The sequence below is a fragment of the Orcinus orca genome, chromosome 10, assembly GCF_937001465.1.
Source record: "Orcinus orca chromosome 10, mOrcOrc1.1, whole genome shotgun sequence".
Taxonomy (NCBI): Eukaryota; Metazoa; Chordata; class Mammalia; order Artiodactyla; family Delphinidae; genus Orcinus; species Orcinus orca.
Window position 1 is genome coordinate 102,965,657 of NC_064568.1, and position 25,844 is coordinate 102,991,500.

Here is a 25,844-nt window from a genome sequence, read left to right on the forward strand (position 1 = left end):
CCATGGCAGGGACTTCACATATATTATATGTCCTTGGGGGAAATACGGTGTTTGTTGACTGGCTCATCCCTGCAGTGTGTCAGGCTCCTTGGGAAGGAGTTTGTTCACACATATTTGCCTAGAGGACAATGTCTAGTCCTTTAAAATACCAGTGTTTGGATGTCAATGTGCCAGAACCAAAGATGAGAATTTAAGACAGTTTTGATAGCTCTGGGTAATATGAGAGTGAATGGCTTATGTATTAGCATGAAAGTAAATGTTTTATCCTTCTTCTTTCTGTTCTTACTGACCTCGAAACAGCTGTGTATGGTCATGTTTGTTGATCACTGCACTGGGGCCCTGGCTGGTGGGGCACGTGGGCAGACGCTCATCTTTGCTCTCTAGGCCCTATGCCAGATGTGGCCTACGTCACCTGGAGGGGGTGTCACCTGGAGGGCGCATCTTTTTCTAGTTCATACTAGAACTAGAAAAAGAACTGCGCCACCAGGTATCTTGTGGGCCAGCTGTGCCTGCACTGACTCTGCTTAGCTCAGAATTTTTCTGGCTTATACATTGGTCTCCTAACCTAGCTTTTCTGCCTCTGAGTTTTCCCTCATATAATTTTTTTCTGCTAGATTAATCTCATCATTCCTGTGCTCAGAAAACTTCGGTGGATTCCTGACATTCTCACGAGGGTTTCCTAGCCTTCTCCAGGTCTGGCCCCGTCCCACTTGTCACGCCTGACCTGTGGCCACCGCCCACCACTCTCGCTGTGCTGGCTTCGCCGCAAGTGGACCCTTGCTGGCTTCCTGGCCGCACAGCGCCGGCGGCAGGAGCACTGGTGGCTCACATTTCCTGGCTTCTCAGTGTGAGCCAGGGCTGCACCAAGAGCTTTGCACACCCTGCTCCCCCGCTTCTCAGACGGCCCTCTGACACAGGCTGTGCAGGACTCCCCCCTCGGCCCTGAAATGCTCCACATGCCTTTTCTCCTTTACTGAGAACAGCTCCTTGAAATAGAGTCTCTAAAACCACATCTGATGAATCCCGAATAGTCTTACCATCTTTTCTATCATTCACATGCATTATGTCATTTAACTGTCTCAAGGACTCTGGGAAGTATATTATTATCTTTGTTTTTCAGCTGAAGAAACTTGAAGCTCACAGATGTTACGTAATTTTCTCAAGGGCACGTAGTTAATTACAGGCAGAGCTGTTTCAGAGGCCTCAGTTGGTTTGATACCAAAGGCTGGACTTAAAAAAGACCAGTGGTTCTCAAACCTAATTGTCCATAGGGATCACCAGTCACTGGGAACTAGTTTAAAATGGGCACTAACTCTAGAGATTCTGCCCCAGTGGACCTGGAGGAGGGCCCAGGAATATGCATTTTCCATATGCAGTTCAGGCGATTCTGCTGCGTTTTGTGGAACGTGCTTTGAGAAACCCCCGTGCTAGACTATCCTGTCTCAAGTGATGGATATTAACCTCTTCTATTTGGCGGTATATGGTCAGTACATTCAGCTGCTTCTGACTCGTGCTTATTGGCCTAGCTCATCAGTTATAGAGCAGGATGCTTCCTTTTTATTTGTTGTGGCAGAGGAAATGCATCCATTTTGTCCCAGAGAGGCCCTGAAATCTTTGAATGTAGATTTAAGAGAAGCAGAGCACAGATCTACTTCGCACCATTTAAAATAGTAATCTGCGGGAATTCCCTGGTGGTCCAGTGGTTAGGACTCCATGCTTCCACTGCAGGGGACCCGGGTTCGACCCCTGGTCGGGGAACTAAGATCCCACGTGCGGCCAAAACAAACAAAGAATAAAGTTAGTTTAAAAAGAAAATAAATAGTGATCTTCTTCAGAGGGACAGTGCTTCCCACTCTGATTCTGGAGGTGAAAGAAAGAATTCTCTGGACGAGTGTTGAAAGCATTGGTTATACATTGAGATCCTGCAGCTTGGCCAATGAAAGATCTATAAATGCTTGGAAAATCTGTGATTTTCCTGATAGGTTTAACAGAGTGTGTCATTAAGGGAAATGGCCTTGCCCAATATTGGGATCGACCACAGAGCATCGAGCCAAAGGGGATTTTTCTCAAGCCTGAAAATTTAATGGAATTTACCCTGCTAGGTTTCAGACTTTCTTGGGACCCATGATCCTTTCATTCTTTCCATTTTTTCCCTTTCGGAATGGGAATGTCTATCCTGTGCTGGCCTCCCTGTTGTATTCTGCAAATAGAAACCTTGCCTGGGTTCATGGAAGAGGAGTTTTCCCCCAGGTTGAATCATACCCCAAGTCTCACCCATATCTGATTTAGATGGTATTTAGATGAGATTTTGGATTTAGAGTTAATGCTGGAATAAATTAAGACTTTTGGAGATGTTGGGATGAAGTGAATATATTTTGCATGTGAGAAAGACAGGCATTAACTGTCCAGAGGGTGGACTGTTGATTGTGTATTCTCCAAATTCACATATTGAAGTCTTAACCCCCAGGATCTCAGAATGTTACTTTATTTGGAAATAGAGTCGTTGCAGATGTAATTAGTTAGGATGAGTTCATACTTGAGTAGGGTGGGCCCTAATCCAGTATAACTGGTGTCCTTATGAAAGGGAGGAATTTGTACAAGGACACACACCCACAGAACACCACGTGAAGATGAAGAGAGATTGCAGGGATGCATCTACAGACCAAGGAATGCCAAAGATTGCCAGCAAACCATCAGAAGCTCGGAGAGAGGCATGGAACAGATTCTCCCTTGCAGCCCTCCAGGAGAAACCAACCCTGCCAATGCCTTGATCTTGGACTTCTAGCCTCCAGAACTGTGAGACAATGAAATTTCTCTTGTTTAAGCCATTCAGTCTGTGGTACTTCGTTATGGAGGCCCTAGCAAACGAATACAGATTTTGGCATTATTTAATGCTTTCTGGACACAGAACATCTTCCCTGAAGACTGTCTTTATCCCTGAGTTAATCAGTCAAGGACTCCATTTTCAGAAAATTCTAAGGTAAAGGGGAAATCTCATGGAATGGGAATTTAATTACCAAAATGTTAGTGAGGCTTGGTGTCTCCACAGTACCACTCCCTGAAGCCGTGGAATGAACAAGCACAGCCCAGAACCCACCCTCACAACTGGGCTCAGAGCTAAGCGTTGCTGGACATCCCTTGCGACCTGCAGTAGATTCTCTTAAAAACAAGCACTTGAATGCAGTGACTTTCTGAGTGCTCTCCACTGAGCTCCCCTTAACAATGCTCTCTTGCGGACAGTGCCAAGATATTTTGGGCTTCCCTCCATCTCAGTCCAGCCAGGAGTCAGGAAAGCTGTTCCCCGGCTTCCCAGTTCCCAGAGGCCAGGGCAGGTTTCCATCTGCCTACCACCTGTCGGTATCTGACCCGTGAGGGGCTGCTGTGGAGACAGCTGGGACAGAGTTGGAAACTCATTATGTTAAAGATGGAGGAGAAGCTTTCTGTAGGCTTGTGTCGTGGGCTGCCTCTTAACAGGGTTTTGTCACTGTTAGATTTGAGGTTAAAAAAGTGTTTCTTCCTTTGATGAAAAGAGATATTTCTAAAGGAGAGGAGCATGGGGAAATAATGTGGCCAGACCAGTTATGGAGCCATTCCGAATCCTTGCAAATATTATGGTGGCCATACTGAATACAACTGAATTCAAACAACTGTCAGGTTGGTACCAGGCTCCTTGACAAGGGAAGTATAGGCATGGAGACTGAACAGGTGGCTGAACCGATTAGGGAGGAACACGTCCTTCTTGTGCAAAACCTGGAGACCCCGGGCTTTGCTGAGGTCACCGCTGTCAGCTTGCCCTTTTCTCAGTGAAGGTTATATTGTCAGACGGACTAAAGGCTTGGGGTGGAGGAAATTTACTGTGTAAAATCCAGATTCTCCAGGACAGATGATGTTTCCTTATCCAAGGGAAAGAATGTCAACTCGGGTCTCAGTGTTTAGTTCTCTATCCTGACCCCTTGCCAGCCAGAATTCGTAGCTGCCATAAGACACATCCCAGTGAGCCCCTGCCAACAGGGAGTGCATGTGGTTGTTTACTTTTGAAGGTTAGCGCGATGGCAGCTGTTGTTTCTCTCCATCACCGGAGCTGGTGGACTCGTTTGTTCAGCTGAGTGGGCTGTTTCTCCTGGTGGGAAGATGTTTAAGGCTTCCGTAGCCAGGGAAGGCTGGGAGGGGCTGGGTGAGGAGTCAGGCAGCTGTGCAGGGGGTGGTCTCTGTCAAGGGCAGAGGGGAACTGGATATGTTTGAGGGGTGGGGGATCTGGAATAGCAGAGAGAGAATATGGTGGGGATCACACTCAGGGGTTGGGGGCGTCCGGTGAACTGACAGATGGAAGAGAAGGGAGGGGGCCCCTCCATCACTCATGGTGCAGCCAGAAAAGAGAAGTCGTCCAAAATGTTTTCCACAGAGAGAACTTAATACAAAGAATTTATTACCTGGGAAGAGCTGAGAAGACACAGGGGGTGGTGAGGCAAATTAGAGATGAATAAAGCAAGAAGCCAGCTGTAGCATCAGGTATATTAACTTGAGCACAGAAGCTGGGGCACTGGCTGGAAATGGGAACCAGTTCGGGCCTGCCGAGTGGGAGCTGGGATGGTGAAGGGAGGGGCTCCTGGTGGGAGGTGGAGCCACTCAGAGACGCTGCCTGAGGTGAGAAGGTGAAGAACCCTGGCCCCTCCCCATCCCCAGAGCCGGGGGGGGGGGGGGGGGGGGGTGGGGGGGGTGGGGGGGGGTGGGGGGGGGTGGGGGGTGGGGGGGTGGGGGGGGTGGGGGGTGTTAACATCTTTATTGGAGTATAATTGCTTTACAATGGTGTGTTAGTTTCTGCTTTATAACAAAGTGAATCAGTTATACATATACATATGTTCCCATATCTCTTCCCTCTTGCGTCTCCCTCCCTCCCACCCTCCCTATCCCACCCCTCCAGGCGGTCACAAAGCACTGAGCCGATATCCCTGTGCTATGCGGCTGCTTCCCACTAGCTGTCTACCTTACGTTTGTTAGTGTATATATGTCCATGATTCTCTCTCGCTTTGTCACAGCTCACCCTTCCCCCTCCCCATATCCTCAAGTCCGTTCTCTAGTAGGTCTGTGTCTTTATTCCTGTTTCACCCCTAGGTTCTTCATGACATTTTTTTTCCTTAAATTCCATATATATGTGTTAGCATACGGTATTTGTCTCTCTCTTTCTGACTTACTTCACTCTGTATGACAGACTCTAGGTCTATCCACCTCATTACAAATAGCTCAATTTCGTTTCTTTTTATGGCTGAGTAATATTCCATTGTATATATGTGCCACATCCCCAGAGCGTTTTTCTGTCCCAGACTCCTGGGAAGCCACTTGGCAAGAGAGCCCAAGAAGAGAAAAGAAGAGAAAGCTCATGGATGTACTTGAGAGCGGATGGCAGGTGACCAGCATAGCCATGACAGACAGGCACTGGGTTAGGAGCCACTGGGAGGTGCCTGTCAGTGCTGTTATTGTATCTCTGGAGATCCGAAGGGGACCAGAGGGATCAGAGGGGTGCATTAAGTTGCCCAAAGGCACACCAGGGCAGAGCCAGAATTTGAACGTGGGACTGTCCGGCTCTCGGTTCTTCAGTACCATGCTGAGGATAGGATTGGCCTTATGAGGACAGAGGGTTTCTGGGGATGCTTGGGCAGAAGCGCACAGAGTCAAGAAGACGTGCAGGTGCAGGGTTATTAGGTGGGAGGAGGGCCCACAGATGGGCCAGAGTTGGGAGGACAGTGGAAAGGCTGGGGTGATGGGGTGATGTCTGCCCTACTCTGCTTGGATTCGAGCATCAGAATTCTACGAGCAGCCACAGGAAAAATGAGAAAGCCATTTGGCCATGATTTGGGGGTTGGGGGAAGAAAGAGAGGGAAACTCCAGGTCATGCCAAGATTTCAAGCAGGGGGACAGCTCTTTGGTGCAGCTGCAGGCAGAGCGCTTGCTGCAGTGCTGTCCGCTGGGCAGCCGGCTCCATTCTGGGAAGACAAAGGCCCCGGCAACCCCAGAGCTTTGAGCACACGCATCTTTTCCGGACTCAGTTGGATCTCCCCGTGAGCAGCACGGTGCGGAGGTTTGGAATGGATATTTGTGTTGCAACAGTGTTTTCCACGTGGTTGCCTAAATTAAATGATGAGTCTGCATAATGTGCTGGGAGGATTTGAACTCAGATGGTGAGTCCATGTTTACTGCAATGCTGACTAATTCTTGCACTGCATCAGGGGATGGGCTCAGAGTCATTGAACGTGTTTTTAAAGTTCACAAACAGGTTACCCAAGTACTCACTGCACGGGGTGCAATCTATGAAAGGCTTTGTGCTCTTCCTGTGTTCTCTAGAGTGATGACTCCAAGATGGTGCCACCAGGAGGTCAAAGCTCCTTTTCTGAGCCCTCCTCCCTGGCAGCTCCTTCTGAAAGGAAGGAGAAGCATTTTAACCCGTGGCAGCATCTCAGCCACCAAGCCCCCTGCCCTCCACTGCACCCCGAGAGTGGGGCTTTGAAAACACCCAGTCCTGTGTAAGAGATCTTTAAAGTGGATGAAGGACACGCTGCCTTCAAAACGCCCACCTGGATAAATAGAAAACTTCTGAAAGCAAGTGTTAACAATTGAAAGAACAGGGGAAATTGAAATGGTACCTTGGCCCCATGCATCTTACCATCCCCAGCCGTACTTCGGAAGTTTCCTTCTGTGGAGGGCATAGAGCAACGTGGTTCTTCATCGGGACTGAGTAAAGAGCATCCGCTTTGAGTCTGAAAAGCTCAGTCTAGCAGCTCCTTTCATTGGACAGTTTGGCCCAAGGAGCATTTTATGAATTACACTCATCACAATAACATGCCCAGGAATCTGCTTCTGTGCTTGGAGAATACTCCCGCTTTATAAATGGCCCACTTTATTTAGCCCAGTGTACACACGCATGACTGAATGCTCCCCTGGGAGTGAGGTGGGTGAGATTGGGGAGGAGGAGGAGGGGGAAGCGAGCAGTCGGTCCATGTACTGGAAAACGGCGGCCACGAAATCTGCTGGTGGCCTGGACCTCATGGTCTAGGACGACGGGACCCGGAGGCCTTGCTCTGACAGAAGCGGCTCTGCCCTAATGGGTCCTGGGCCCGTGGTCTGCCTGTGGTAGCCACGTGGACAAGTGTTGGTTGCATGGCTCCTCAGTGCCACCTTCTGCGGAGGTGCTGGGACTCACCAGGAGGTGGCTCTTGTCCCAGAGGACTGCAGAGTCCTACAGTAAACGAAGGATCATGGGGCCGGTGGCAGGGTGAGGGTGAGGACACAGGGCGATCCTTACCTTGGGGGTGGGATGAGTGGGGGCGGTTGGTGGCCGGTGCTCACTCTTTGGCTGCTGCTTCTGTATTTGTACATGGTAACTTCTAAGTGAACTGTGAGTTTGGGGGAAGAAATTCCCACAGAGCCTCTTTCTCTCATCTCTTTTCTCTCTCCTCTCTCCCCATTTTTCCTGTCTCCCTGTGGCGTGAAACCATGAGCAGTGGTCATCTTTTCAAAGTTAGTCCATAGAATTGGGACCAAGTCCATCACAGCAAGGCCAGGGCTTCAGAGAAAGTGGACTGAGTCTGGAGAAACACTGAAATCTGATTGTCAGGTTCCAGAGACAGGCATGGTCAGGGCACAGAGCTGGTCGTGGACCAGGTTTGGCTGGTGAGTGAGGACCGTGGAGGTCCAGGAGGACTGCAGGGGTGGAGGGGAGCAGAAGCAGGGAAGAGACCACCCCCAGCAAGAGCTCGTGGACACAGAGGTGACCTCCTGACCCAGTGGGCGGCCTCATATGCTCTTGCTGTTGGGCAGAGAGCTGTCTGGGAACCAAGGTCGCCCGGGAGCTGCAGGTGGGCACTGGGCAGGGGGTGAGCTCGGTGAGGAGGTTACGGCAGCAGCGAGGGCAGGTCTGGCACTCGTCTGGATTTAGTCTGAGCCTTTTTCTGTTTTGCTTAGTTTATTTCCTGGAGCATGGACCCAAAGAAGTCCTCCTGACTTCTGAGGGAACTCTGCTTTGGAGTAACTTCTGAGCGAGCTCTGCCCGTCAAGAAGCAACATCTCGTCGGGACGCTGAGTCCAGGCTGGCTTTCACCTCAGCTTCCTTCAGCTGATTTTCCTTCCTTGTTCTTCTTTTTTAAAGAGGAGATGCTGTTTGTTCTGTCATATGGAACTGTGATTACTCACCAAGGAAGGATGCCCCCTCGAGGCTGTGGCAGGAGCAGGGGAAATTCCTCTCAACACTGGCCCCGAGGAATTCTCGTGATCCTGGTTTCCGTTTTGGTCAAAACTGAGATGAAAGGACTCGACCCTGCATTGGGGGGAACTAGAATTTTGACCCTGAGGGAGGCAGAGCTGGATGAAAAACGAGCCCTTCTCTGTTCTGTGAACGAGGAGGCACATCCTGCTGTAAGTTGGACAACTGTTGTGTGTCAGACTTCTGGCTTGGAGCCCGTCCCTAAATCTTAGCCTCGGGAGGGGAGGAGAAGCAACTGTGGAGAAGGGGCTGATCTTTTCCCCATCAAAGTGTTAGATGACACTCTCCGATGTCAGCTTAGTCTGCTTGGGCTGCTGTAACAAAATACCACCGAGTGGGGGCTTAGGAACGACACATAACTTACTTCTCACAGTTCTGGAAGCTGCAGGTCTGAGACCAGGGTGGCAGCAGCTTCAGTGAGGACGCTCTTCTTGGTCACAGACCTCTCTCTGTGCCCTCACACGGAGGAGGGGCTGTGGGCCCTGTGTGGCCTCTTTTATACAGACACTAATCCCACCATGAGGCCATTGCTCTCGCGACCTCATCACCTCCCAAAGGCCTCACCTGCCAACACAATCACCTTTGAGGGTTAGGGTTTCAGCACGAATTTTGGGGCAACACAAATATTCAGACCATAGCATCTACCTGCATTTTGACTTTGTGTGTTTGTAATAGTTATTAGAAATGCAATTAGAAATAGCAGGTTTCCTAGAGAAAGTTTCCAGTTGGTAAAAATGGGACAACTTATCTTGGATGATGACGGAAATTTCTAGTTGAAGGATTTTTTTTACATCTCCTTACTTCCAGCCACTCTGATATATGTAACTCTGTGAACTTCATTACTTCTAGATTTGGTATTCTCTAAAAAATTAAAAAAAGAAATTAAATTACGCACATGAAATCGACCGTATTAACCATTTCTAAGTGTGCAGCTCAGTAGTGTTAAGTATATTCACATCGTTGTGCAACCAGTTTCCAGAATTCTTACTTCTTGCAAAACGGAAACTCCCCATTCCCCCCTCCCCCAGCCCCTGGCAGACACCCTTCTACTTTCTGTCCCCGTGAAGCTGATGACTCCAGGAGCCTCACGTAGGCGGCATCGTACTGTGGTTGTCTTTCTGTGACTGGTTTATTTCACTGAGCATAATGTCCTCAAAGATTTGGTATTCTTTTATTTCATCTTTAAAATAATATTTCCACTTAACATCAGAGGGATAGCCCATTCAAACTTTGGAAAGGTCATCGATAGAATGTGAAAAATATTCTCTAAGCCTGGACATTTTAAAGGCATGTATGTATCTGGAAAACAGCATGCTGCTAACAGCAGAGTGGGACATCTCGGAGGTGAAAGTCACATGGGCTGACGCCTCCCTGGTGAAGGCAGAGGGGCCGTGTTAAGTGGTGCCAGCCGGAGACCTCGTGTGCAGCAGGGAGCTGAGCCTGCAGGCCTGGGACCAGGGGCAGGGGCGCTCTGCAGATGTGCCTGCTTGTGGTAGGTGCCCGTGGTCACACTGCTCCCCTGGGGCTGCTGCAACAACTGCCAGCGGAGTGGGTCTGGCAGCCGCGCCAGAGGGGGACATCTGCCTGGGCTCTCGCCGGAATGGGAGGACAGGGGGCAGCTGCAGAGAAGCAGAGACGAGGGCAGGAGCGGAGGAGATGGAAGGCACGCCCTCGACCTCCATCTCTGCCTCCCGCCCCAACACAGGCCCGCGGTTTGGTCAGGGAATTCCGAGGAAGCTGTTCCAGTCCTAAGCAGCTGTCCAGCCGAGTCGCACAAATGCCAGAACCAGGGGGACGGGAGGGGGACACCAGGCCGTTCGTCTCCCAGGCGGGGCCTTTAGACTCTTCTTGGAGTTTCCTTAGGTCTCGGCAGTCAAGCAAATAATCTCTAAGCACCGTGACATCATCTTTTTCAAAGAAATGCAGTTTGCTACTGGCAATAACACAGATTTCCCACCCACAAGAGCCCATGTGTTTTCTCACTATTTATCAGAACTTTACACTCTGATGAGTGATGGAATACAGTGGCCATTTGTTACTGCTGTGGCATTGTTTGCTGTCAGGAATGACACTGGAACAAAGAGGTAATCAGTTAAACGATTGCATTCAAAATTTATTCTCTCTGGAGGGAGTATACACACACTCACATAGCAATAGGGTTAATGTGTGCAGCCTTTATAAATGATCTGTGTAGTAATTTTCACTTTAAAATACCGTGTTCCCATCCGTCGTCTCATTCGGGTGTCACGAGAATGCTTATAGGGTTGCTGCAGTTGGCAAGAATGAGACTTAGAGGAGAAATGCTTGTCCGTGGCCGTATAGGAGGTCCACTGGGGCTGCAATATAGGCCTCCCGACTCTTAAACCAGAGCTTTTCCCTCTAAACTGTACTTGAGAAGAAGAATGTGTCAGAACCAGAGCAAGAGATAGACTGTTTCTCCTCCTGACTGGCAGGGCTTCTCCCACGTCCAGCCCGAGCAATCCTGAGGTGTCCAATTAGCGATGACTTGAAAATCAAGGGGATGTAACTGTGAGGTTGAACTGTGCAAAACTTCCATTTTTAAACAGGTTAAAGTATTCAAGTATCAACAATTTCATGTTTCAAATGAATCGGTCTCCCTAGATTTGCATAGGTTGCATTTCCCATGCAGCATCAAATTGGTCATTTTGTTGGTTAATTTGGCCCGTTGCTTTCCTCTCCATTTTGCTGCCCCTTGATCCGCTCTGCAGTGGCAGCAGAGCATTATTTTCGTGGCCTCCATGACCAAATGGAGCCAGCCACAGAGGCAGCAGGCCAAACTGTGCAGTTAAACCCAAACCAGGCGATTCAGGGTCATGTAAATATGACTCACGAATGACCAGCCCGCAGGAAGTTTCAACAGGTCTAACTGGCTCCTTGTTCCTGCACATTTTACCTGTAAAGGGAACTAAATTGGTACTCTTTTCCATTCATCTGGCATATTTGATGCATGTGTTCTGGTGAGTGGGAGACAGCTGATTTCCAAGGCTGTTGCAGAGGGATGATTAGAAAAGCAGGAGGGTATCTTGGCCAAATGTCAAGAATGAAGGAAGGGGCAGTGAGTCAAGTGGCTAAAGAGACACACATTAGAGTCATTCATTCTTAACCGCTTGGCAGAAGCTGGAACCTCGCACCGCTGGCCAGGCTTCCCACCATCTGGAGCGAAATCAGGACACTCCCACCAGGGCTAGAAGGGCTCCAAGTGGGGGCAGCTGACAGAAGGGCCACGGCCGCATGGCAGGAACACAGACAGAGGAGGACAGTGCTTTCTGCATTTTCTTTTCTGGTTATGAGATGCTTTTGTGAACTGCTGGAGACTGGTCACAGAGTGATTAAGCTGGACAGCTTCTGGCGCTGCTGCCCTGGAGGCGCAGTGTTTTGAAGGTGCTGCACCCCAGATTTCTCAGGGTCCCTTTTCTGGCAATAAAGACTTCATTTCTCTTGGTACTCCACATGGTCAGAGCCCAGGCTGAAGAACCCTGATTCCCACGGCAAAATTACAGACCCAGCGAGCTAGAGTTAGAAAGATAGGGCCCGGGCAGCGTCCACAAGCCCAGTTCCAACGTTGCAGAGCCTGCTGGAGGGAAGCAAAGACTTCCATAAGCCAAGGGATAGAGGCATGCAGGAGGTCAGCTCTCCGGGGAAAATGCACGACGACTCTGATTTGTAACATCTGCTGATTGCCGTGGTGTCAAAATACTCCCACTGTGACCAGTTTCAAACCACCAATAGTTTAACAACCGGCTTGCAAAATTTCTGGATGTTTGATAATCTTTCCCCAGCCTGGACAGCTTGAACGCAGCATGACTTGGTGGCATAAAAACTAGAGTCGGGCAAATGCACGAGCTGAGGTTTAACACGAGGGGTCCTGGCGTGGAAGCGTCTCAGGGCCGACTGTCCCCTCCGTCTCCTGCTTCCCTCCCTTCCTCCTAAGCTTGCTCCCTGGACCAGTCGCTGCTCGGGACAAGGGTTCTGGTCTCAGGCTCTGACCTTTAACACTGTGCCCGCCCAGTCACATCCCGAAGCACCCAAAGCCCCACGACTTCCTAGATGAGCTCACACAGGTGCTGGGCTCTCAACCGCTCTCCCTGTACCCAAGCCAAGGGCCTACCTGCCAGGAGGCTGCTGCAAGCCTCCTGTTGGGACACTGGTGAGGGGGTCCCATAGCTGGAGCATGGGTGGTCTCAGATGCCTCCCCTAGTGGTCCCTATGTGGAGTTTAAAATGGCACCTCCATGAGTAAAAATTCAGTTAACTTGTTAGGAAGGTAGAACCCAGCTTTTTATGTAGGATGGGTTTATTCAGAAAGAAATTCCCATGACTCCCAACTGAAAGAATTCAGAATTTAATGATAAATCTATCTTCCAATTATGCACACTAGGGCTGTGTCATCTGCATTTCGGCAAACACATTTTTAGCTAAGCCTCAGGTTCCTTATTTGTGAAACTGAGTGGCCATAGTGAACTGACCTGTAAGGCATCTGTCTGTTCTATGCTTCTGGGATTCTACTTACGGTCAGTGCACGTTTCTCTACACTTCTCTATATGGTTTTTGGTCCTTTATAAATTTTATCGTTGTTTTTTTCTGCTCCTGGGACATCTGGTATTCCACTAAACATCATTATTTAGCTGTGCCACAAATAACTGTTTTTTGGCTAAATGAACTCGGAGGGCATTCTAGGTTAAACCAGTACTTTGCTGAGCATCTTCCTCAGAATCTCTGATATTCTAGGGTGCATTGTGTAACTCCAAAAGGGAAACTTAATGCTCATGGAGTCCCAGACTTTTTGATCTCAAATGGTTTTTTTCTAAGGACAGTGTATCAATCTTCCAGGGCTGCTGTATCAAAATGCCACAAATTGGGTGGCTTAAACAACAGAAATTATTTTTTTTTCATGGTTTTAGAGGCCGGAAGTTCAAAATCGAGGTATTGGCAGGGCTGTGTACTCCCCGAGGGGTGAGTCTGTTCCATGCCTTTTCTTCAGCTCCTGGTCTTGCCCGCAGCCCTTGGTGTTCCACAGCTTGTAGATGCATCGCTCCAGTCTCTGCTCTGTCACACGTGCGATCTCTCTTTGTGTCTCTGCATCTTTCCTCTCCCAGGAAGGCTGCACAGACACCAGTCACACTGCATTAGGACCACCCTACTTGAATACGACCTCATCTTAACCTGATCACATCTGCAAAGGCCCCTTTTCCAAAGAAGGTCACAGTCACAGGTACCAGGGGTACAGATGTCAACATACCTTTCGCGGGACGCAATTCAACCCGCAACAGCCAGCCATTAAAATTTCCTAAAACTGGTGGTCCAGCAAACACATTTTGGGAAATGCTGTCCCAGGAGCTTGTAATTAGGATTCACTCACCAGGTATGTGGTCCAACCCTTAGGTCAAGAGTTCTTAACGTGATATCAAGGGGTTTGTGCCCTTGGATGAGAAAAAAATTGTATCTTTATTTGTACTATTTCTGATTGAAATTTAGCATTTCCTTCATTTTTCAGTGTAGGCAACAAAGCAAAGTAATATCACTAGTACTGTGACTTTGTCAGAGTTTTCCACCTCATACTACAGTTATTGCAGGTCTCTTGGGACATCATTCATAAATCATCACCATCTCAAAATCACAGTGGGTGTGAGACTCGGCACTAGATCTTATTTAATGGGTTAACAAGCAAACACATAATGCAGATCTGTTTTAGTATTTTGATAACTGTATTTCAACCTCATCAGTTTCCTTTGTAATCCTTTATATTTTCTTTTATACACTTAAAAACACTATTCTGAGCAGACTGTAGGCTTCACCATTCAGCCAAAGTCCACCCTGACCCAAAAAAGTTAAGAGCCTCTGTCCCCACTCATGGCCCCCATGACTGATACAACCCAGCTTCCGTAGAAGGGTTTAGCTGAGAGACAAAACACTAGCAGAATCTTTCCATTTTTACAAATAAAGAATTAATACATAAGCCAAACACAAATATTATAAAATACTTTATTTGTAAATGAAATACCCAATTGGGGCAAAATGTAAAAATGAAATAGACATAGGTACAATAAGTTATACAAGAATCTTCAATTATCGTCGCTCTGTATTGATTATAAATAGATCACATTACCAAGGAAAGCATTGTCTAGGTGTTGGGATAATTTAGTTAAAAGTATCTGAATAACTTACTAGACACATTCCTCTTGGTGTGTGAACAAATGTATCAAATAATTGAACATACTCAACTATACTCCCTGTGAAAACTGCAAAGTCCTGGTCAGACGAGGCTAAACCTCTGAGCTGCATGAATGAGCTTGGTCACATTGTGGTCCAGTCTTGGAAGGATCACTGACACATAACCCCTGGAGCACTTTGGCCTCGGTGAAAGCACCAGAGCGTCGAGAGGCTGAATTCCAGCTGGGCTCTGCCCCTGAACATTTAAGGAACTAAGCACGTCGTCTGATTCTGAGCCTGTTTCCTCATCTGTGAAAAATGGGGATGCTGATGTGTGTCCTTTCTGTCTCCCAGGGCAACTAGTAGATTTGATTGAGATAACCGATGTAAAAGTTCTTCGTATGTAGAAGTGCTGTATGAGGATGAGACATAGAACTATTCTTTCATTCTTTAATGTGCCAACATCCAAATGGGCATAAATTGATGGCATTCTCTTGTATATAAGGAGAAAATTAATATATATGTATTTTTTTCATGGACACTCAAATGCCAGTGTCCCCCCCCCCGCCATCATTAAGTGCCTGGAAAGGCATTGGAGGTCCCAGCAAGGCTGCAGGGAAGTGGGCCTGGGTGCTCCTGGGCTTCCGTTTGCCACCTCCTTCCCCTCAAGGTCCCCCCCCCACCTATCTCCTTTCTGCCAAGCCCTCCCTTATGTACTCCCCGCGCCCCAGCCTGTGCTTCCCACCTTCCTGTCCTTCAGAATGTTCCATCTTGCAGTTTGTTCCCACGGGGCAGTGGTCCTCACTGTTGGCTGGACGTTAGAACTATCTGGGGAGGCTTTTCTCTGTCCTGATGGGGGGACCCCCACCCAGATGACTACATCAGGGTCTCTGAGGGAGGGCCTGGCGTCAGTATTTTAAGGCGCCCCCGGTGCAAGTGCCACCCGGGTGTTGCCTGGAGGTTGATCGGAAAATTGGAGTCCCTGTTCACCTGCAGCCAGCTATCCCTCCCAGGGAGGCTTTGTTTAACTCAGGCCAATCGTCTTAAGTTTTCTTAAAGAAGGTTCCCCCAGCGCACCTCACTCCGGTTCCCACTGCTTCCGTCCACCCTCATGACATTCTCCGGGAGCGTTATCCTCATTCCAATCCATCCCCCTAGGGAGACTCAACCACTTAAACGTGGTTTAAGCCGAAGCCATGCACTTCCTTCCCAGAGCATCGAGGTGCCTTTCTGAGGAACAGGGCCTCCTGCTGAGATGGGCAGCTGCCCCAAGCCCTGCATCCGGGCTCACCTGGATGCCTCGCCTGCGCCTCTGTGTTCCGCTGCATCAGGGAGAGGATTTCGGAGAGGAGCTGTGGCTTCTGCTCCCTTTACACTTTCTCGCGGCCAGTTCTCTCCTCCACTGCTTTGCACATTCATAGGGAGGGCTGAAGGCTGGAGCTGGGGGAACTGTTTCCAAGCAGGCAGGTGCACAGCCCTGCAGCCTGCAGGAACATGCTCAGCCCAGGAGTGTTAGCTCTGCACCTGCAGTCTTGTGTCTTCCTCAACCTGGGCCCCTCATCTAGGTGTTCCAGGGGTCTGCATCCGCCCTGCTCGGGGCGCAGGCACGATCCCAAGACGCTGTTGCTATTGCCCCGTGGCAGGGTTCTGACCTCCTGAGTCCTAGGCGGCTGCCATCACCATGGGATTTAAAGGCCATATAGAAAGGCCCCCCACTGGGTCCCTCTAGTCTTCCCAGGTCCCCGACACTCCCACCTTTGAGAGCTGCTCCTTTGCCAAATCATTGCATCTCCAAGAGCCCTGGGTTGGAAGGTTTGCACCCTACGAGGACTCATCCATTCATCTCTCATCTGGTGTTGCCCCTTCCGGAGCCCCGAACTGAAGCAGGAATGTGCTCTGAGGTCTGGACTCGCACTTGTGTGCTCTTGGGCAAATCACTCGCCTTCCTGAGGATCAGTGTTCTCATCAAAGAAACAAAGATTTTCATATTTTCCCCACATATTTCTACAGGACTGTGGTTGAGATCATTGGAGATAACAGACAAGAAATGGATTTTTCTACAGCAAAGCCCATTTGACAACGTGTAAGACAGTTTCATTACTGTTATCGGAAAAAAAATGTGTGGGTCTGCTTTGTGCACTGCAGCTCGCTGACGGCGAGGGGCAGAGTTTGGAGGAAAAAGGTGCTGCAGTGGAAGCTCATGATGTCCTGAGGGTGAGCCCAGGGTCATGGGAATCTGGGGAAGACAGCCTGAGTGGGGAGGAAAGAAAATTAATTGGGAAATGCTGGCCAACTTCCCTTATTCCACATTGTGCCAGGAGCCAGCTCAGCCACCACTGGGATAGGTGATGAAGAAGCAGCAAGCCCTCCGCTAGCTCCCATGTGCGTATTTCAGACTCAGCAGGAGGGTGGGCCACTGACAAGAATAATACAGACCAGCAGGCAGGGCAGGAGACACCCGAAAGGAAAACAAGGAAACAGGTTTGAGCTGGGCCTGGCCTCCTTGGCGTGGACTGCCTGACTGGCACCAGGCTTCTAGGGTGGCCCTGGGTGTGGTGCTTGATGGGGCCAGTAGAGCATCCACCAGGCTCAGCACCCAGGCCTTGGGGAAGCTCACTTGTGCAGGGGGGTAGGACCTTAGCCTTGCAACCAGGCTGGGTGAGGCAGGCTCAGTGCAGAGCACTTCCTTCTTTGGGGGTCATGTGTCCCTTGTGATTAGAGAGATTGGGGCACCTGCTTCTTCAGGACCACCTTGTGTGGTCCAGGCTCTGCCCTGTCTTCCCAAGAGACTGTGCCTGTAGGCAAGTCACATCACCTCTCCAGGCTGTCCTGTTCATTTCTGTAAGGCGAGGAGAGTGGCCAGTATGACCTCCAGGACCCTTCCAGCTCGGCATCAGGTTGCCCTATGATCCAAGCCTAGTTTCTAAGGAACCCGAGAAACAATATGGCGTATATGACTGGAGCCCATGGATTGAGTGTTTAAATTTTTTCTGAAATTATAAGATCTTTCACATTAAAACCAATACTGAAGTATGGCATGCCTCAAAAAATTAAACATAGAATTATCATATGATCCAGAAATTCCACTTCTGGGTATACACCCTTAAGAATTGTAAGCAGAGATTCATACAGTTGCACACCAATGTCCACAGCAGTATTATTCACAACAGCCAAAAAAGGTGGAAACAACCCAAATGTCCAGTGAAGGATGAATGGAAACAAAAAGTGATACATATACACAATGGGATGTTATTCAGTATGAAGAAGGAAGGGATTCTGACACGTTCTACAATCTTGAGGACATTATGCTCAGTGAAGTAAGCCAGCCACAAAAGGATAAATACTGTATGTGTACCTATATGAGGTACTTAGAATAGGCAAATTCATAGAGACAGGCAGTCGAATGCTGGTTACTAGGATCTGAGGGAGAAGAAAGTGGGGAGTTAGTGTTCAGTGGGTGCAGAGTGTCAGTTTGGGAAGATGGAAAGTTCTGGAGAGGATGTAGGTGGGGGCTGTACAACACTGTGAGTGCACTTTACACCCCTGAAATGGACACGTAAAATGGTTAATTTTATGTATATTTCATCAGAATAAAACAAATACTGGAATATTTATGCATGTTAATGGTTTTAATTTGGTATACAAAATAATGGTAATGAAGCATAATTCCTGCTGGTTTGTGGCCCTCTTGCTGATATGAAGAATGAAACCAGTCACTGAATAATTAACTTAAAAAATCAGTTAAAGTGGGGAATTACTAAAAATGATGCTCCTGTACTATATTGTAATTTAACTCAAAATTTCTAAATGTACATTTAATCATCAGTTTTGGGGTCTTTTTCTTTGGGTGTAGGTTTGCTGAGTGGAGTTCAGCATGGTCTCCCTTGCACAAACCACACCCAAGGTATATCATTTACAGATTCTAGTTTCAGAGTGTTTGCAGTGGAATGAGGTCTTAGAGACACTTGTGAATAAAAATGAAGGCAGAGTTCTCCTAGATTCTTATGACCCTTCTCCATCGCCAGTGCTTTTATAATTGTATCAGCTCACCTAATTCCACATCTCTATGTCTGTATAACTCTCTGTCCATATAAACATATTTAAATAGCTAGTCTTTATGAAGCTTTCTCAAGGCATTCAATGCATTGTGTTCTGGAACAACCAGGCTGCACAGCCTTAGGAACACACACCATTCCTAGTTTGCAAGCATAAAGCCCAATGGGAGAAAGCAGAAGTGCACACTTCATCATAAGACAAGTGAAAAGATAAGCCGTAATGCGGGAAAAGATACTTGTGACACAAAAACTGACAAAGGAGTAGGATGTCAACCACATAAAGAACTTAACCAAATCCATAAAAAGAAATAACCCAGTAGGAAAATGAGCTTAACACTTGGACAGGCATGAAACCAAAGAGGAAAGCCAAATGGACGCTACTCAGAAAAGAGGTTCAACTTCATTAGTAATCAGGGAAATGCAAACTGAAACCCCAACGAGGTAACACTACATATGAGACAGGCAAAAACTAGGAATGCTGAAAATACTAACTGTCGGCAAGTATTTGGGGCAGCAGAAACTCTGGGGAAAGTTGTAACCTGCTAATAACCTCTTTGGGAAGCAGCTTGTGTTGTCTATGGAGATTGAAGACACACACACCCTGTGGTCCCGCACGTCCACTCTCAGGTCGATTCCTGGAGAAACCCAGGCAGAGGTGCACCAGAGTGTACATACGGCAGGAGTGCTCATGGCAGCCTGGCTCACTCAGCTCAACCCAAACCACTCAACACCTGTAGGATAGGTACATAAATTCTAATACGGTCGAACAATGAAATACTATGTAACAATGAAAATGGACAAACTTTACACAAAACAACAGGAGTAAATCTTCAGGGCATAGTATCAAGCAATAGGAGCAAGACAGAGAATACCTTGCGATCACATTTATTTCAGGTTGAAAAGCAGGCAAAGCTAAGCTCTGGTGTATCATTTGGCGATGTATATACATAGATGGTTACCTCTGGGGGTGTTGTGGGCTGAATGTTGCAGTTTGAACCTCCCATGTGATGGTATTGGGGGATGGGGCCTTTGGGAGGTGATGTTTAGACAGGTCATGAGGCCATGTGGAGCCATCGTGATGGGCTTATAAGAGGAGACCAGAGAGCTTGCTTCCTCTTCCTCTCTCTGCCATGTGAGGCCACAGCGAGAAGGCAGCCGTCTGCAAGCCAGGAATGGATTCTCACCTGAACCAGACCCTGCTGACACCCTGATCTTGGCCTCCCAGCCTCCAGAACTGTGAGAAATAAATGTCTGTTGTTTAAGCCACCCAGTCTGTGTGGTATTTTAGCAGCCCAGGCAGACTAATACAGGGGCGTTGGGTGTGTTTTCAGTTGGGAGGGACATAAGGGGGGCTTCCAGGTATTGGCAGTGAGGCCCCAAGGAGGGTTACACAAGAGTGTACTCTCTGATTATTCATTAAACTCCATGTGTATGTTCTATTTATGTAAAGGTATGTAAATTTCAAAGCAATCATTCACACTAAGAATGAATAAAGGAGTATGTGGGTGTGCCAGCAAGTAGCTTCCTTGATGCCTGGCTTCTTTTTTTTAAAAAATATTTTGTGACACTATGTTTATTTTTTATTTTTTAATTTTTTTGCGGTACACGGGCCTCTCACTGCTGTGGCCTCTCCCGTTGTGGAGCACAGGCTCCGGACGCGCAGGCTCAGCGGCCATGGCTCACGGGCCCAGCTGCTCCGTGGCATGTGGGGTCTTCCCGGACCGGGGCACGAACCCGTGTCCCCTGCATCGGCAGGTGGACTCCCAACCACTGCGCCACCAGGGAAGCCCTATATTTTTAATTTTTATTTTATTTTAATGTGGACCATTTTTAAAGTCTTTATTGAATTTGTTACACTATTGCTTCTGTTTTATGTTTTGATTTTTTGGCCATGAGGCATGTGGGATCTTAGCTCCCCGACCAGGGATCGAACCTGCACCCCCTGCATTGGAAGGTGAAGTCTTAACCACTGGACCGGATGCCTGGCTTCTTGATTGTGGCATGTCTTATGAGGGGACAGGGGGCCGTGGTTAATCCAGGAACCCGATCAGGTGGAGCTGTGGTGGAGGAGGTGAGGGGGTGTCTGAGAAAACATGATAAAAAGGAAATACTGATACATTCAGGTTGAGAATAGAGGTTCTGAGGAGTTATAATATTTTATTTTTCATTTTACATTATTACATAACCCACAATATGACAAATGAAATGCATTTTACTCTTTTTGGTGACAGTTCCGTTGAGTTCCTTCTCTGGCCCAGTCTTCGTATCTGGGAGAAAATGAGCATTTTCTGGGTATTTGTAGGTATAATCTGGATAAAGGCAGAAAAAGGAATTGTTTTCAGAAGTATTATGACAATATATAAAGCATAGTAAAGGGATGTAATCTCAGAAAATATTCAAAGCCTACCTCTACTTCCAAAGTGACCCTGTGGAACTTTGGCAGGATCCCACAGAAGCCTGGGCTTCTTGCAGTGGAGCTTGAAAACCCTGCTGTAGGAAGGAGGGACCCAGCCCTGGGCGTGTGGGGGAGAAAGGAAAGCTGAGTAATTCCTAACTCTAAGGGCATATTCTTCCCAACTGCATCATAGCTTTGCTACATCTCGGAGCTGTTGGCCTGTGGGTCTGATAACTGAGGTACTGAGAGAAGAGGACCTGCCCTCCTCTACTCCCTTCCCTTGTCACCCAGTGTCACCACTGTCTCATTTCATTTGTGTTCAGTATGTGTTTGTTGAATTAAATTCTTGAAAGCATCCAAACGGAACTCAAAGAGCTTTGGGGATTCAGAGGGGTGAGACTTTCTAAGGGGTTATTTCTGCTTGGGAAATGGGGCGAGACTTCATGAGAGGGAAGGATACTGAGCTGAGCTTTGAAGAATGAAGAGGGGCTGTAGACAAGGTTGGATTTGAGAGAGGAGGTTGAAAAGGCACAAGGCAACAAGGACAAAGCATGCTTGGAGATCGCGGTGGTACTTGTTTGGCCGAGCCTGTGGGAAATAAAGGGAGAGAGTTAAGCAGAGGTGGAAGTGAGGCGATTCCTGCATGCTAGAGCCAGAGACGGTCACCGGCAATGCGGACGACGAGTGATTTGGAACAGAGGTGTGCCTGGGCCAAAGGGCAGTCTGGTGGCAGCACATAGGCTGGCTTGGACAAATGATTGGCTGAAGCCAAGGGAATGGGTTGGGGGGGCTGGTACAGGAGGTCTGGGCAGGAGGTGAGGAGGGCCAGACAGACAGGGCTGGTAGAGCACATGGGAAGTAAGGAGCAGCTAATGCTCAAAGAAAGAAAAACAGGTATAATATTAGTTACAGATGGGCTGAGGGGTGCAGCTGGAGAGAGATGGCTGAGGTTTGTAAGACCAGTGACAAGGAGTAAGAGGGTGCCATGAGTGGAAAAAGAAGCTGGTGTGTGTGAGCACATAATGAGCTGTATTTTTTGCTGGATTTGAGGTGCTGTGGGGACATCTAAGTGGAAACATCCCACAGCTGGAAATTTGGAACTGGAAGCCAGGAAAGAAGTTGGAACTAGAGCAACAGATTCAGGAGACAAGAGCCTGGAAGTGAGCCCTGGGTGTGCACTGGCCCCAGAGGGAAGCTGCGTGGAGCAAGAGAAGACAGGATTTGGTGAAGGTGCATATTTAGGATGAAGAAGAAAGAAAGAGGCCGTGAGTCAGAATCAAAGGATAATGTAAAATTAGATGAAGAAACAATTTGGCTTTTAGCTCTGTCCATTCACCTCTGCAATTCCCAGGGACAGAGCCATCTATGCTTCATTTTAGGATTAGACCAATCCTGGGCTCTGTGAGGAAGCTCATCATTTTTGGTCTTAAGTGGTTCCAGGAAGTTAAACTTGCTTGTTGAATAGGCTCCGCTACAATACTTATCTTTGTTGCAGGTTGTAGCTAAACCCGCAAGAGCCTGGAGTAGGGAGGACCACTGTGAATGATGATGCCTGTAACTCTGCATGAGAAGGACCAATAAATAATCAACGCAGAGCTCTTAGTATGTGACAGTCTCTGCTAAGAATTTTGCAAGCATTATCTCACTTATTCTTTAATCCACTTGGCCAGATATTAACATCTTCCCAGCTAACAGAAAGGAGACTGATACTCAGAACAAATAAGTTCACAAAGCTAGGAGGTAGCAAAGGGTTGGAGTCCAGGCAAGCTAACCCAACAGCCCTAAGTACTACATTATCCCGAGAGAGAGAGAAGAAGCAGGAATGAGAGTCCAGATGTAAGAAAGATGAGAGTGAGAGAAAGTTCAAGATTAGTTGATAACGTTAATTACCAAAGGTGCCTTGGACTGACAGATTCCCCAAGTTGACGAAACAAATAGGTCTTTATATCCTGGACAGTAAGGGAGGATTTAGGGTTTCCTGGAACTAATCATGTTTTGATACAATCTCCCCGCCTAAAGATATGCAGAAGCCATCTCTGAGAAGACTTACAAGGTACTAGAGAATCATGAAATCTGAAATGAATCCTGAGGCGTGTGATGTCAGAAAGATGGCAGAATAGGAAATTTCTACTGTCATCCCCTCACAGAATGTTGATTTGACAATCACGCATGGACAAAAGTACCTTTTTGGGAGTCCAGGAGTCCAGCGGAGAAGGTCCAACAGAAAAATCTGAGCCTGGATGCATTGAAAAGGGTAAGAAGAATGGTTTCTTCTCCTTCACCTGCATCACTTCTCCCCCAAGGTGGCACAGCTTAGTGCCAAGAGAGACCCCCTTGGGCTGCATTTCTCTCCCAGGGAAAAGTGACAGTGTGTGAGTGAGCACCCAGCTTCCCGAGCTGTGCGGGATGCTGCTCAAGGGGCCCACTTCCTTCTCACCCCACCCAGAATACTGAGGTGATTTGCACAGTTGAGGAGTTGGGAGGGGCTGGGAGCACAGCAACTAGGACTCAGAACTCATCAAAAGGTTGCTGCTAAGTGCTTTGCAGTTCATCCTATTAAATGCTTTGTGCCCTCCGTCAGGAAGCTCCCCCACAAGCCAGTGGGGACACCTCACTTGTGGTCCACCTAACTGGCCCATGGGCACCTCTAACATTCTGTGCACTTCAACCTCCTCTCCCCGCATGGCCAGCTCCTGGCACATGCTCCCATGGATGGTGAGCGCAAGACTTTGCAGACGGCTGTGTGATTGGGAGAAAGCCCACAAACTTGAGTGCTTCAGGGCACTGCTCTAGAGAGAACTGGGAGGCTCTTAGAACCCGGCCAAGTCTCCACCGAAAACTGTTAGAGCTAGTCAACAAACTCAGGAGAATTGGAGGATACACAATCAACATACAAAAATCACTTTCATTTCTGTATACCAGCAACAGAATAGCTGAAAAAGAAATTAAGAAAACATTCCCACTTAAAATACTTAGGAATACATTTAACCATGTGGGCTAGAGACCTGTACACGGAAAACTATAAGACTTCGACGAAATAAACTGAATAAGACACAAACAAATGGAAACATATTCCATTTTCGTGGATTGAAAGGACTAATGTTGTTAAACTGTCCATACTATCCAAAGCGATCTATAGATTCATATCAAAATTCCAGTGGCATTTTTCATAGAAATTGAAAAAAATTCTGAAATTCATGTGGGACCACAAGACTCCAAACGGCCAAAGCAGTCTTGAGAAAGAAGAATGATGCTGGAGGCATCACAATTCCTGATTTTAAACTACATTTCAAAACCACAGTAATCAAAACAGTATGGTACTGGCATAAAAACTCACACCTAGGTGGATGGAACAGAATAGAGAGCCCAGAAATAAACCCATGTCAACTAATCTTTGACAAGGGTGCCAGGAACATACAGTGGGGCAAGGACAGTCTGTTCAATAAATGGTGTTGGGGAAATTAGATATCCTTATGTAAAATAATGAAACTATCCTTATCTTAAACCACTCACAAAAATTAATGGAAAATGGATCAAAGCCTTAAATGTAAGACCTGAAACTGTAAAGCTCTTAGAAGAAAATATAAAGGAAAAGCTCCTTGACATAAGGTCTTGGAAATGATTTTTTGGATATGACATCAAAAGCACAGGGAAGAAAAGAAAAATAAACAAGTGGGACTACATAAGCTGAAAAGCTTCTGTACAGCAAAGGAAATTATCAACAAAATGAAAAGGCAACCTATAGAATGGGAGAAAACATTTGCAAATCATATATCTGATATGAGGTTGATATCCAAAATATATAAGGAACCCATAGAACTCAGTAGCAAAAACACCACAAATAATCTGATGAAAAAATGGGCAGAGGACCTGAATAGACATTTTTCAAAGAAGGCATATAGATGACCAACAAGTACATGGAAACATGCTCAACATCACTAAACATCAGGAAAACGCAAATCAAAACCACAACGAGATATCACCTCACACTTGTTAGGATGGTTATTATCAAAAGAGATATATATGGAACCTAAAAAAAAAAGTGGTACTGATGAACCTAGTTGCAGGGCAGGAATAAAGAGGTAGACATAGAGAATGGACTTGGGGACATGGGGTGGGAGGGGGAAGCTGGGTGAAGTGAGAGTAGCATCAACGTTTATACACTACCGAATGTAAAATAGTTGACTGGTGGGAAGCAGCAGCATAGCACAGGGAGATCAGCTCAGTGCTTTGTGATGACCTAGAGGGGTGGGATAGGGAGGATGGGAGGGAGGCTCAAGAGGGAGGGGATATGGGGACATGTGTATGCACATGGCTGATTCACTTTGTTGTGCAACAGAAACTAACACAGTATTATGAAGCAATTATACTCCAATTAAGATCTATTAAAAAATAATAAAAAGACCAGAAAACTGACAAGAGATAACAAATTTTTGCAAGGATATGGAGAAAAGGGAACCCTTGTGCACTGTTGGGGGGAATGAAAGTTGGTACAGCGATTATGGAAAACAATGTGGAGGTTCCTGAAAAAACACAAAAGAGAATTCCCATACGATCCAGCAAGTCTGCTTCTGGGTATACATCCAAAGGAAAGGGAATCAACGTCTCGAAGCACTCTCATATTCACTGTGGCATTATTCACAATAGCCAAGATATGGAAACAACCTAAGTGTCTTTTGACAGATTAATGAATAAAGGAAATGTGATATATATTTATATATATATCACAATTATACATACACACACACACCATAGAATATTATTCAGCCATAAAAAGAAGGAAACCTTGCCATTTGTGTCAACATGGATGAACCTGGGGGACATTATGTTCAGTGAAATAAGCCAGGAACAGAAGGACACATACTGTATGATCTCCCTCATATGTGGAATCTTAAAAAAAGTTGTAGAAATACAGGCTAGAATGTTGATTGACAGGGGTTGGCGGGTGGAAATGGGGAGATGTTGGTCAA

At 47.3% G+C, this 25,844-nt stretch overlaps 1 long non-coding RNA gene across 1 annotated transcript in view; it reads left to right on the forward strand.

Moving 5' to 3' along the window:
• The first annotated feature begins 2,608 nt into the window (after nt 1-2,608).
• LOC117197072 (uncharacterized) overlaps nt 2,609-25,844 on the forward strand; it is a 55,524-nt gene continuing 32,288 nt past the window's right edge. The window contains exons 1-2 of the long non-coding RNA XR_004477544.2: nt 2,609-22,104; nt 22,894-23,128. This is a non-coding gene — a long non-coding RNA (uncharacterized LOC117197072). The remainder of the gene's footprint in view (nt 22,105-22,893; nt 23,129-25,844) is intronic.